Source organism: Canis lupus, chromosome 35, assembly GCF_003254725.2.
Source record: "Canis lupus dingo isolate Sandy chromosome 35, ASM325472v2, whole genome shotgun sequence".
In the NCBI taxonomy this organism is placed as follows: Eukaryota; Metazoa; Chordata; class Mammalia; order Carnivora; family Canidae; genus Canis; species Canis lupus.
Genome location: NC_064277.1, coordinates 4,282,876 through 4,297,697, shown reverse-complemented (window position 1 = coordinate 4,297,697; position 14,822 = coordinate 4,282,876). Strand labels below are relative to the sequence as shown.

At 35.7% G+C, this 14,822-nt stretch overlaps 1 pseudogene; it reads right to left on the bottom strand.

Moving 5' to 3' along the window:
* Nucleotides 1-286: 286 nt before the first annotated feature.
* On the bottom strand, nt 287-1,105 carry LOC112659255 (60S ribosomal protein L7a-like; annotated as a pseudogene).
* Between the last annotated feature and the right edge of the window lie 13,717 nt (nt 1,106-14,822).

The window sequence follows — 14,822 nt, the reverse complement described above, 5'->3', positions numbered from 1 at the left end:
ATATATATATATATATATATATCATATATAAATCATATGTATGTGTATATATATCATTTCTTCTTTATCCATTCATTAGTTGATGGACACTTAGGCTATTTCTATATCTTAGCTACTGTAAATAATGCTCTTATAAATATAGAGGTGTATGTATCCCTTTGAATTAGTGTTGTCATACTTTTTGGATAAATATCCAGTAGTGCAATTGCTGGTTCATAGGGTAGTTCTATTTTTTTTTTTTGAAAGGGAAACTTTTATTACTTTTATGGATAGAAAATTCAACAGTGTCCACTCAGCCCAGCTTGGTGGCCAGTTCTTTAGCCTTTGCTTTTTCCAGCTTGGCAATGTGAGCCACCAACTTCAGACCCAGGACACTGCCTCCCCAGTGGCAGCGGATCTCATCATATCCGTCATTGTAATTGGTCCTGATGGCTTCTACCAGCTTAGCCAGAGCTCCCTTGTCTTCTGAGTTAACCTGTGTGAAGGCAACAGTCTTGCAGGTCTTCCTGTGGACGAGATGCCCCAGCCTGGCCTTCTCCTTGATAATGCAGTAGGGAACCCCCACCTTAGGACACAGGGGAGGCAGGAAGACAACCAGCTCAGTGGGATCCACATCATGTGTGAGCACTACCAGCTGAGCCTTCTTGTTTTACACCAAGGTGATGACAGTGTTAGCCCCAGCTCGAAGGACAGGAGGCCTCTTAGTGGGGACATCTGCTTTGCCAGCAGCTTTCTTCTCGGCCTGGGCCAACAACATCTGCTTCTTCTCTTGCTTTGTCTCTGGTGTGTATTTGTGGGTCAGCTTAAGCAGTTGAATAGCTGTTTGGCAGTACAAGGTCTGGGTGAACTGGTTAACGGCGGGAGGTACTTTGAGACGTTTATAGAGAATGACCCTCTGCTGCTGCAGCCGGATGTAGTGCACCCATTTGCAAAGCGGGTGAGGTCCCTTTTGGGCTAGATGTCCTGTCCGATGCCAAAGTTTTTGGGCCTTTTCTCAAACAGGGGATTGATTGACCACCTTCTTCTTGGCCTCCTGCTTCTTCACTACAGCAGGGGCTAGGGCCACCTTCTTCCCCTTTGCCTTCTTTCCTTTCAGCATCTTGGCTTGCTGGAGAAGAGAGTGGGTAGTTCTATTTTTAACATATTGAAGAGCTTCCATGTTGTTTTCTAGAGTGGCTGCACCAGTTTGTATTCTCATCAACAGTGCACAAGGCTTCCTCTTTGTCCACATCCTCATCAATACCTGTTGTTTCTTGTGTTTTTTATTTGAGTCATTCTGACAACTGTGAGGTCATATCTCATAGTTTTGATTTGCATTCCCCTGATGATCAGTGATGTAGGGCATCTTTACATATGTCTATTGGCCATCTGTATGTCTTCTTTGGAAAAATGTCTATACATGTCCTCTTCTCCTTTTTTTAACTGGATTATTTGTTTTTTTGGTGTTGATCCATTTTTTGGTCTTTAATCCATTCTGAATTTATTTTCGTGTATCACATAAGAAAGGGGTCTAGTTTCATTCCTTTGCATGTAGCCATACAGTTTTCCCAACACTGTATGGCTACTTTGTTGAAGAGACTTTTCCCGTTGGATGTTCTTTCCTGCTTTGTTAAAGATTAATTGATCCTATAGTTGTGGGTGCATTTCTGGGCTTTCAATTCTGTCCCATTGATCAGCCTATTTTTTGTTCCAGTACTCTTTTAATGACTACAATTTTGTATTATAACTTGAAGTCCAAAATTGTGATGCTTCCAGCTTTGCTTTTCTTTTTTCAGGATTGCTTTGGGTACTTGGGGTCTTCTGTGGTTCCACAGATATTTTAGAATTGTTTGTTCTAGCTCTGCAAACAATGCCACTGGTATTTTGATAGGGATTGCATTAAATGTATAGATTGTGTTGGGTAGTATAGACATGTTAACAATATTTGTTCTTCCAATCCATGAATATGGAATGTTTTTCCATTTCTTTTTTTTAAAAGATTTATTTATTTATTTATTCATGATAGACATGGAGAGAGAGAGAGAGAGAGGCAGAGACACAGGCAGAGGGAGAAGCAGGCTCCATGCCGGAAGCCTGACGCGGGACTCGATCCTGCGACTCCAAGATCGCACCCTGGGCCAAAGGCAGGCGCTAAACCACTGAGCCACGCAGGGATCCCCTGTTTTCCCATTTCTTTATGACATCTTCAATTCCTTTCATCAATGTTTAACAGTGTTCAGAGTACAAGGATTTCACCTCTTTGGTTAGGTTTATTCCTAGGTATCTCATGGTTTTTGATGCAATTGTAAGTGAAATTGTTTCCTTAATTCATCTCTCTTCAGCTTCATTAAGGGTATATAGAAATGCAACAGATTTCTCTTTATTGATTTTGTATCTTATGACTTTACTGAATTAGTTTAACAGCTCTAAAGTTTTTTGGTGGAGTCTTTGGGGTTTTCTATATATAGTGTAATGTGAAACATGTGAAAGTCTTATTTCTTCATTACTAATTTAGATGCCTTTTATTCCTTTTTCTCGTTTCATTGTTGTGACTAGGCCTTCTAATGCTATGTTGAATGAAAGTGGTGAGGGTAGACATCCTTGTCTTATTCCTGACTGTAGGGAAAAGAGCTGAGTTTTTCCTCATTTAGGATGATATTAGCTGTGGGTTTTTCATATATGGCCTTTATTATATTGAGGTATGTTTCTTCTAAACCTACTATTTTTTTTATCATTGTGCTTTGTCAAATGCTTTTTATGCGTCTATTGAAATGATCATGATTCTTATCCTTTCTCTTATTGATGTGATGTATCATGTTGATTGATTTGCAAATATTGAACCACCCTTGTAACCCAGTAATAAATCCCATTTGATTGTGGTGAATGAGTTTCTTTAATGTATTTTTGAATCCATTTTGCTAGTATTTTGTTAAGGATTTTTGTATCTATGTTCATTAGGGATATCGGCCTGTACTTTTCTTTTTTAGTGGAATCTTTTTTTTTTAAATTTTTATTTATTTATAATAATCACACACAGAGAGAGAGAGAGGCAGAGACATAGGCAGAGGGAGAAGCAGGCTCCATGCACCGGGAGCCTGACGTGGGATTCGATCCCGGGTCTCCAGGATCGGGCCCTGGGCCAAGGCAGGCGCCAAACCCCTGCACCACCCAGGGATCCCTTTAGTGGAGTCTTTATCTGGTTTTAGTATCAGGGTAATGCTGGTGTCATAGAATGAATTTGGAAGTTTTCCTTCCCATTCTATTTTTTTTTAAAGATTTTATTTATTTATTCATGAGATACACACAGAGAGAGATAGAGAGAGGCAGAGACACAGGCAGAGGGAGAAGCAGGCTCCATGCAGGAAACCTGACGCGGGACTTTATCCTGGGTCTCCAAGATCATACTCTGGGCTGAAGGCATCGCTAAACCGCTGAGCCACCCAGGCTGCCCCCCCATTCTATTTTTTTTTTTGGTTCTATTTTTAAAAATATTTTGAGAATAATAGATATTAACTCTTCTTTAAATGTTTAGTAGAAATCACCTGTGAAGCCATCTGGTCCTGGACTTTTGTTTGTTTGGAGTTTTTTGATTCCTGATTCAATTTCTTTGCTTATTGGTGTGTTCAAATTCTCTGTTTCTTCATGTTTCAGGTTTAGAAGGTTATATGGTTCTTGGAATTTATCTATTTATTCTAGGTTTCCCAATTTGTTGGCATATAGTTTTTCATAATAATCTCTTATAATCCATTGCATTTCTATGGTGTTGGTTGTTACTTCTCTTTCATTTCTGATTTTTATTTATTTGAGTTCTCTCTCTCTTGGTAATGAGTCTGCCTAATGATTTGTCAATTTGGTTCATCCTCTCAAAGAACCAGATCCTGGTTTCATAGATCTGTTTTATTGTTTTTTAGTATGCATTGATTTCCACTCTAATCTTTATTATTTTCTCTCTTCTGCTGGTTTTGGGTTTGGTTCTTTTTTTTTTTTTTTTCTTTTTCTAGCTTCTTTATGTGTAAGGTTGAGTTGTTTATTTGAAAATTTCTCACCTCTTGAGGTATAATTTTTATAATCTGAATTTTCATTTGTCTCTAAATATTTTTTTCCTCTTTGATTTCTTGGTTGACCAATTCATTGTTTAGTAGCTTGTTATTCAACCTCTATGTATTTTGTTCTTTCCAGATTTTTTTCTTGTGGTTGATTTGTAGTTTCATAGCATTGTGGTTGAAAAAGATACATGTCATGATTCCAATCTTTTTTAATTTATTGAAACTTGTTTTGTGGCCTAATGTGATCTATTCTGGGGAATGCTCCATGTGCACTTGAAAAAACTGTGTATTTTACTATTTTTGGATAGAATATCCTGAATATATTTGTTAGATTCATTTGGTCCAGTGTGTATGCAAAGCCATTCTTTTCTTGTTGATTTTCTGTCTGGATGATCTAATTATTGATATAAGTGGGGTATTAAAGTCTGTCACTATTATTGTATTACTATTAATTTCTTCTTTTATGTTTGTTAACAGTGGTTTTATGTACTTGGGTGCTTCCATGTTGGATGCATAAATATTTACAATTGTTATATTTTCTTACCTAATTGTTTCCTTTATGACTGTGTAGTGTCTTTCTTTGTCTCCTGTTACATTCTTGGTTTTAAAGTCCATTTTTTTCTGATGTAGATATTTTTACCCCAGCACTTTTTTCACTTCCATTTGCGTGATAAATGTTTCCCATCCCTTCGCTTCCAATTTGCATGTGTCTTTAGGTATGTGAGTCTCTTGTAGGAAACATATTGATAGTTTTGCTTTTTAATCCTTCCATCACCCTGTGTCTTTTGATTGGAGTGGTTAATCCATTTACCTTCAAAGTAATTATTGATAGGTATGTACTTACTGCCATTTTATTACATTTAATGGTTATTTTTGTAGTTCTCTGTTCCTTTTTTCTCTTGATCGCCTCTCTTGTGGTTTGATGGCCTTCTTTAGTGATATTCTTGGGTGTCTTTCTCTTTATTTTTTTGCATACCTATTATAGATTTTTAATTTGTGGTTACCATTAGGTTTATATATAATATCCTATGAACATTGCAGCCTATATTAGGTTGGTGGTCATTTAACTTTGAACCCATTCTAAAAGCAATGAATTTTTACTCCTCCGCCATCACATTTTATGTATATGGTATCACAAAAGTATAGAACACATTGGTAAAAGGAAATTTACAGATTTTTAAACCCTAATTCTGTAATATGATGCTGTGTTAGCCATTAAACTATAATGGTTAAGGGAAAAAGCATTAAATTAAAAATTACTATGGCTACAATAATTTGTATTGTACACATATTTAAAATATACACAACATAAAAAGTGGTAAATCATGACATCAAAATATAAAAAGTGGGAATATAAGGGAAGAGCTTCCATATGCAATCAAAATTAAGTTACCATCAGCTTAAAATGTACTGTTTTATCTATAAAATGTTTTATGTAAGCCTCATGATAACTACAAAACAAAAACCCATATAAACTCACAAAAGGTAAAGAGAGGAGAATGAAAGTATATCGCCACAGAAAACTATCAGTTCACAAAGGTGGGCAGAAAGAGAAATGGAACAATAAAAATACAAAACTACCAAAAAGCAATAAATAACATGGCACCAGTAAATTCTTACATATCAATAATTACTCTATGAATTATATGAATATACCAACAGAAGGTACAGAGTGCGTGATTAAAACAAAATAAGACCAACAATATACTGCCTACCAAAGACTAAATTCAGGTTTAAGAACACACTTAAGCCTAAAGTGAAGGTATAGAAAAAAGACATTCCATTCAAGTGGAAGCCCAAAGACAACAGGGCAAGCTACTTATGTTAGAAAAACTAAGCTTGGATTGTTTGTTTCTTTGCTGTTGAGTTTAATAAGTTCTTTATAGATCTTGGATACTAGTCCTTTATCTGATACGTCATTTGCAAATATCTTCTCCCATTCTGTAGGTTGTCTTGTAGTTTTGTGGACTGTTTCTTTTGCTGTGCAAAAGCTTCTTATCTTGATGAAGTCCCAATAGTTCATTTTTGCTTTTGTTTCTCTTGCCTTCATGGATGTATCTTGCAAGAAGTTACTGTGGCCAAGTTCAAAAAGGGTGTTGCCTGTGTTCTCCTCTAGAATTTTGGTGGAATCTTTCCTCATATTTAGATCTTTCATCCATTTTGAGTTTATCTTTGTGTCTGGTGTAAGAGAATGGTCTAGTTTCATTCTTCTGCATGTGGATGTCCAATTTTCCCAGCACCATTTATTGAAGAGACTGTCTTTTTTTCCAGTGGATAGTCTTTCCTCCTTTGTCAAATATCAGTTGACCATAAAGTTGAGGGTCCACTTCTGTTGGTGGGAATGTGATCTGGTGCAGCCACTCTGGAAAACTGTGTGGAGGTTCCTCAAAGAGTTAAAAATAGATCTGCCCTATGACCCAGCAATTGCACTGCTGGGGATTTACCCCAAAGATACAGATGCAGTGAAACGCCGGGACACCTGCACCCCGATGTTTATAGCAGCAATGTCCACAATAGCCACACTGTGGAAGGAGCCTCAGTGTCCATTGAAAGATGAATGGATAAAGAAGCTGTGGTCTATGTATACAATGGAATATTCCTCAGCCATTAGAAACGACAAATACCCACCATTTGCTTCAACATGGATGGAACTGGAGGGTATTATGCTGAGTGAAATAAGTCAGTCGGAGAGGACAAACATTACATGATCTCATTCACTTGGGGAATATAAAAATAGTGAAAAGGAATAAAGGGGAAAGGAGAAAAAAATGAGTGGGAAATATCAGAAAGGGAGACAGAACATGAGAAAGTCCTAACTCTGGGAAACGAACAAGGGGTGGTAGAAAGGGAGGTGGGTGAGGGGTGGGGGTGACTGGGTGACGGGCACTGAGGTGGGCACTTGATGGGATGAGCACTGGGTGTTATTCTATATGTTGGCAAATTGAACACCAGTAAAAAATAAAAAAAAAAATTAAAAAAGAAAAAAAGAAAAAGAAAAACTAGGCTTGGGATGCCTGGATGGCTCAGCAGTTGAGCATCTGCCTTTAGAGTCCCAGGATCAGTCCCCACATTGGGCTCCCTGCATGGAGCCTGCCTCTCCCTCTGCCACTGCCTCTGCCTCTGTCTGCCTTTCTCTCTCTCTCTCTCTCTCTCTCTCTCTCTCTCTCTGTGTGTGTGTGTTTGTGTGTGTCTTTCACGAATAAATAAATAAAATCTTAAAAAAAAAAGAAAAGAAAAACTAGGCTTTAAGTCAGGAGATACAAGGAAAAATCACAACATAATATGACAAAAGTATCAATTCATCAAGAAGATATAACAATCATACATATAAACACACCCATCGGAGCACCTAAGTATATTAAGCAAATACTAACAGATCTGAAGGGAGAAATGGATAGCAATACAATAATAGTGGGGGACTTCAGTATTCCACTGGCAGCAATGGATATATCATCCAGACAAATAATCAAGAAGGCAACATTGGCATAACCATACTTATGACCAAATGGACCTAATGGACATATGTAGAATATTTCATTCAACAGCAGAAGAATACACATTCTTCTCAAGTACACATGGTACATTTCCCAAGGTAAATCATATAATAGGACACAAAATAACTCAGCAAATTTAAGATTGAAATAATGCTAAGTATCTTCTGATCAAAATGTTCTTAAACTAGACTTAATAAAAAGACACCTGGTAAATCTACAAATATGTGGAAACTAAACAACACACTTCTGAACAACCAATGGGCCAAAGAAGGAATCAAAAGGGAAATAAAAAATTTCAAAATAAGTAAAAATGAAAACACAACATATCAAAACCTCTGGGATGCTGCAAAAGCAATCCTTTGATGGATGTTTATAGCAATAAATGCATTTATTAGGAAATAAGAAAGATCTCATCAAAAAACCTAACTTTACAGCTCAAGGAACTAGAAAAAGAAGAGCAAATTCAACTCAATGTTAGGAGAAGAAAAGCAATAATAAGGATCAGAGCTGAAATAAATGAAAGGAACACTAGAAAAAGAGTAGGAAATATCAACAAAACTAAAAGATGATACTTTAAAAAAGATAAACGGGCAGCTCGGGTGGCTCAGCAGTTTAGTGCCACCACCTTCAGCCCAGGGCATGATCCTGGAGACCCGGGATTGAGTTCCATGTCGGGCTCCCTGCACGGAGCCTGCTTCTCCCTCTGCCTCTCTCTCTGCCTCTCTCTCTGTCTCTGTGTCTCTCACGAAAAAATAAATAAAATATTTTAAAAAATGAAAAAATAAAAAGATAAACAAAATTGACAAACCTTTAACTAGGCTAATTACACAAAAAGAGAGCTTAAGTGAAATCATAAATCAAAGAGAATTACAACATACTAAGAAATATATAGAATTGTAAGAGATTACTATGAACAATTATATGCCAACAAAATATATAATCTAGAAAAAAAATCAGTAAATTACTAGACATATGACCTACTAGGACTGAATATGAAAGAAATAAAAAATCTGAACAGACCTCTAATAAGTAAAGAGATTTTAATAGAGTAAAGTTGAATTAGTAATAAAAAACTTCCCAATGTAGAAAACTTCAGGACCAGATGGCTTCACTGACTAATGCTACCAAATATTTAAAGAATTAATATCATCCTTCTCAAACTCTTTTAAAAAATAGAAGAGGAGCCACTTCCATATCACTCTCTACAAGGCTAGCATTACCCTGTTATTAAAGTCACATAATGACCTTACCAAAAAATAGAGAAAACCATAGACCAGTATTCCTGAAAAATATAGATGCAAATATTTTCAACAAAATATTAGCAAACTAAATTCAAGAACACTTGAAATGGATTATATCCCATGATCAAGTGGGATTTATCTGGGATGCAAGGGATGGTTCAACATACACAAGGCAATAAATGTTATATACTTCATTAGTAGAACGAAAGATAAAAATCATATGATCATCTCAATAAATGCAGAAATAACATTTTACAAAATATAACATCGTTTATATTGAGGATAAAAATCCTCAACAGATTGGTTTTTAATAGAAGGAATATACCTAAACGTAAGGAACCCACAGCTAACCTTATACTAAACAGTAAAAAATAAAGCTTTTTCCTCTGAGATCAAGAACAACACAAAGATCCCACAAGGATGTCATGAAGGATGCCCACTTCTCTTATTCATTATAGTACTGGAAATTCTAGCTAGAGCAATCAGCTAGACAAAGAAATAAAAGACATTCATATCAGAAAGAAGGAAGTGAAATTGTCACTATTTGCAGATGATATGATCTTATGTACCGAAAATCCCAAAGACTCAACAAAAAGAAAAATTGTACTTCCTCAAATTCATCTGAAAATGATGCTTGCTTGATGTAAAACTAACAGTGCATCCCTTTTTTTTTTGTATAGTTTTTTTTTTTTTATTAAAGTTCGATTTGCCAACATATAGCACAACACAGTGCATCTTGAAGAACCTGGCCATGGCATGGACACCGGCTGTCTTATAGGAATCTTCAACATCTTTATGGACCTAGTTAATTAGTCAAGAAGCCCTTACAATACATTTTTTAGTACATCGCTTTTAAATATAAATGTCTAAAAAATAAATAAATATAAATGTTTAACCAACATTGATCATCTAAAATGAGGAAAATGTTCACAGGAGAAACAGTCTTACACAATCAAAGAAACAGAGGAACTCCTAGGGAACAGAAGCAGAGCAAAGAATAGAAGAAAATATTTGTTTTAAATTATAATTAGTACCTGCTAATATAAAAGAATGTCTTTTACCCAGAAAGCAAAAAGAAGGTGCTATAAAAAGAAACAATCAAAGAACAGGAAAAAAACTGTGGGAAATTAATAATATAGCAGAAACAAAGGTAAATAAATAGATATATAAATTTTCATAGCAGCTTTGTTTGTAATAGCTCCAAACTGGAAAATACCTAAATATCCTTCAATGGATGGATGGTTGGAGAAATTGTCATACATCTACGCCATGGGAATAGTACTCAACAATAAGAAGGAATGACCTGTTAATACATACAACAGCTTGGATGAAATTATGTTGAATGAAGAAAAGCCAATTTTAAAAGCATACATGTTGTATGATTCCGTTTATGTGACCTTCATGAAATAACAGGACTATGGCCCCTGTGGGGTGCCCAATTTGCCAATAGCAAAGACCAACATTGAGTCCATATGCGGCACTAGTATTTGGGGGAACCGACCAGCTACCTGGTGGTAGTACATTGGATTTTCTGTCCTTTTAAGAACAATGATTTTTTTCTCATGGATATACATTTTGCCTCACTGCCCATATGCTTCTGCTGTAATGATCATCCCTGGACTTACAGAGTATGTTATTTATGATCATGATACTCTTCTTAATGGTACTTCTGACAAGGAACTCATTTAAAAGCAAACAAAGTGCAGCAATGTCTCATGAAAGCATGGTGTTGTTAATGCTATTATTTGGAATTCACTGTCTACCATGTTTCCTATCATCCTGCAGCTTGGCCTCATAGAATGGACTTCAAAAATTCAGTTATTGTGTCAGCTGAGTGAAACCACTTTGTGGAGCTGGCATAAAACCTGAGATGCAGGGCATGCTCTGAACCAGTGATTAATTTGTAATGTAGTTTTCCCCCCAGTAGATACGCAGTTTCAGAAATCAAAGGGTATAAACAAGCACTTTTAAAACTGTTACACCTAATGATATACTAACAGAGTTTTGGCTATCTTCACACTATTGAGCTCTGCTAGTCTTAGAGATCTTGGTTCCCAGGGCAAGGAATGCTTCTACCAGGGGAAAATCAATAGTTTCATTAAATAGGAAGCTGAGACTGCCATTTGGCCAGAAAAAAAGAGGTTACTGTACTGGTTGTGACAATTGATCTTGATTATCAACAGTAATTGGTTTGCTCCTACACAATGGTAATACCTGAGGTCCAGGAGATTCTCATGGTAATCTCTTAGTACTCTCATGTTCTGTAATAGAAGTAGTAGGAAATGATAGCAACCAAAACAGGCAGGCCCTTTATGGCACAGAAAGTTCAAGAATACGATTTAGGCCACCTTAATAGACTAAAAAAAAAAAAAAAAGAAAAAAAGTAACTGGTTTGGGTACTAGCTGGGGAAAAGGGGAAAAGGGAATGTATGGCAAGAGGAGGGAATTATAAATACCACTTATGGCCATATGGCCATTTACAGAAATAAACACCTGGTAGTTAAATATATTTCCTGTCTTGTTCTTATGTTTGGACATTTGTGTATGTACTGATATTTTTCTCTTTCTCCTCTCCCATTCCCATGCCACCTAAGAGTATTAATGTGTAAATCATGCTTTTTTCTATATTTCAGTTTTAGTTTATAGGATAGCAAAAGTGGACTGTGAATCAGAGAATAAAGAAACAATTACTCAAAGATGGAAAAGTGGAACTTTGGGTTTCTTCTTCTGGGTTTGGTTGTATGGAAAGAGTTAAATCATATAATGGGGAAGTACAATATTGCTAATATCTTCATTTGGAAGTTAAATGTTGCAAATGAGGGTCTTCAGATGCTGAGCTGTTGTACACTGCATCCACAGTCTGTTGTTAACTCAGCACTACTATCATTCATCTTTGAGGCTAAACTACATTTTCCAGAATCCCTTTTCCTACATAGTTTTTGGGTAGAGTATGCTGGTGAGAGAAACCTGCCAAATGTGTGAGTAGAGAAGAGATTCATAGTGGCTTCCTGGCAAACTTTTGAGAACCCTCTTCATTACTGAACTCTGAGATGATTGGTGGAAGTTCAGAGATTTTTAAGAACTTCAATAAGTTTTTGAGAACCACCTGCCTTATGCTTGAGCTGAGATCTTTAGCATGAGTTCCTCTGATTTTTGGTGATGGCTCCCATGTTCTCTGCTCCTTCAGCTCTTCCAACAGTCATGAAAATTCCTAATTCTATGTTAAATTTGTTATATAAAGAATACATAAAATGACTTATTTTTCTTGATGGTACCCCAACTGATACAAAATCCTAAAAGCTTCCTAAGAGAAAAAAACCAGACTGCCTACAAATAATACATCAGTATGGCGTTGAACACATCAACAGCAACATTGTAAGCTAGAAGAAAATGGAATAAAGCCTTCTGAAGGGAAGGCTGAAGGAAATTGATTTCCAGGTCAGAATTCGTATCTAATCAATAGTGAAGATAAATACATTTTTAGACATGCAAAATTTCCACATTTTTTCCCTTGTTTCCTTTTCTCAGGTTGCTACTGAAGGATATATAACATTAAAAATAGGAAATGAGGGTGAAAACCCAAGAAACTGAAATGGAGTCTGGGAAAGACGGGTGCCAATATATGAGAGAGGTGAAGAGAATTTAGAGGATAATAAGGAGAGTAAATTCCTAGTATGGTGATTGTGCAATAGGCCTGCAGGGCAGGGCAGATAGGTCAGTTTGGGCAGGAGGATAGAAAGCTATAGGTGAAATCAATAGCTTACTGAATGACTTTGGCCACATAGAAAGGGGTTTATTAATGTTCATTAAGTTTGGTGTATTAAATGCATTTTTGACTTACAATATTTTCACCTTATGATGGGTTTATTGGGATGTAATCCCATTATAAGCTGAGGAAGTTATTTGGACTATACTAGAAAGGTCACTAGCAAACAGTATGTATATAGTCATAACAATATAACTATTAAGCTTCAATTTAATCAACTCTACTGGGAAAAGGATTCATGTATATGGATAAGGTGGGCAAGTGTTTCATAAGAGTACTAAATTCTTAGGCTCAACCAGAAGTCACAATATAATATTTAAAATAAAGTATAAGTAGGGACTAAAGAATATTATTTAGAAATATGGAGATAAATATCAGAAGAAACAGCAAAAAGAGTTAAAAGAATTGCCTCTAAGAAACAGAAATTAAGTTGGGACTGCTTTTTTTTTTCCCTCCTACAAAGCCTAGAATATGATTTGATTTCAAAAAATAGATATATTTATTACTCTAATAAAAATAATGATTAAACAAAGAAAAGTATAAGAGAAGTTAGCACTGTAATACAAAAAAAATGGGCAAGGATATTAACACACAATTCGCAAAACACAAAGGACCACTAGACATGAAAAAAAAGCTTACTCTCACTAAAAAACCAGTGAATTGAAAATATACACAATGTTTTCTAATGTAGTTCCAACGGTTCATTTTTGCTTTTGTTTCTTTTGCCTCAGAAAACATTCTAGAAAAATGTTATGGCTGAAGTGAGAGAAATTACTGGCTGTGCTCTCTTCTAGGATTTTTATGGTCTCAGGTCTCAGATTTAGGTCCTGAATCCATTTTGAGCTTATTTTGTGTATGGTGTAGGAAAGTGGTCTAGTTTCATTGTTTTGCATATAGTTGACCAGTTTTCCTAATACCATTTGTTGAAGAGACTTTCTTTTTCCCCACTGCATAGTCTCACATCTTTTGCTGAAGATTAATTTAGCATATAATTGTGGTTCATTTCTGGGCTTTCTGTTCTGTTCCATTGATCTAGGTGTCTATTTTTGTGCCAGAACCAGTACTGTTTTGATTAGTATAGCTTGAAGTCTGGAATTGTGATACCTCTACCATTGTTTTTCTTTTCCAAGAGTGCTTTGGCTAATTAGGGTCTTCTTTGGGCCCATACAAATTTTAGGATTATTTGTTCTAGTTCTGTAAAAAATGCTCTTGGTATTTTGATAAGGATTGCACTAAATCTGTAGATTGCATTGGCTAGTATGGACATTTTAAGAATATTGATTTTTCTAATCCATGAGCATAGAATATCTTTCCATTTGTATGTGTTGTCTTCAATTTCTTTCATCAGCATTTTATAGTTTTCAGAGAATAGGTCTTTTACCTCCTTGGTTAAGTTTATTTGTAGATATTTTTTTCTTTGGTGCAATTGTAAATGGGATTGTTTTCTTACTTTCTCTCTCTGCTGCTTCATTATTAGTGTATAGAGACACAACAGATTTTTGTACATTGATTTTTGTATCCTATCACCTTGAATTCATATCACCTCTAGTAGTTTTTTGGTGGAGTCTGGGGTTTTCTATATATAGTACCATGTCATCTGCAAATAGTGAAAATTTTACTACTTATCAATTTGGATGACTTTTGTTTCTTTTTCTTGTCTTATTGCTGTGGCTAGGACTTCTAATTCTACGTTGAATAAAAGAGTGAGAGTGGACATCCTTGTCTTGTTCCCGACCTTAGGAGAAAAGCTCTCAGTTTTTTTGCCATTAAATATGATGTTAGCTGTGGGTTTTTCATATATGGCCTTTATTATGTTGAAGTATGTTCCCTCTAAATCTAATCTGTTGAGGGTATTTATTACAAACAGATGCTGTACTTTGTCAAATGCTTTTTCTGAGTCTGTTGATTACATGATTCTTATTCTTTCTTTATTGATATGATGTATCACATTTATTGATTTGTGAATATTGAACCACACTTGCATCCCAGGAATAAATCCCACATGATTGTGGTGAATGATTTTTTTAAATGTATTGTTGAATTGTTTGCTAACATTTTGTTGAGGAGTTTTGCATCTATGTTCATCAGAGATGTTGGCTTGTTGTTCTTTTTTCTCATAGTGCCTTCATCTGGTCTTGGTATCAGGGTAATGCTGGCCTCATAGAATGAATTTGGAAGTTTTCTTTCCTCTTCTATTTTTTGGAATCACTTGAGAGTAGGTAAATCAAAATAAAAAAAATTATGTACAGCAGAGCCTACTGAATGGGAGAAGATATTCACAAATAACATATTCAAT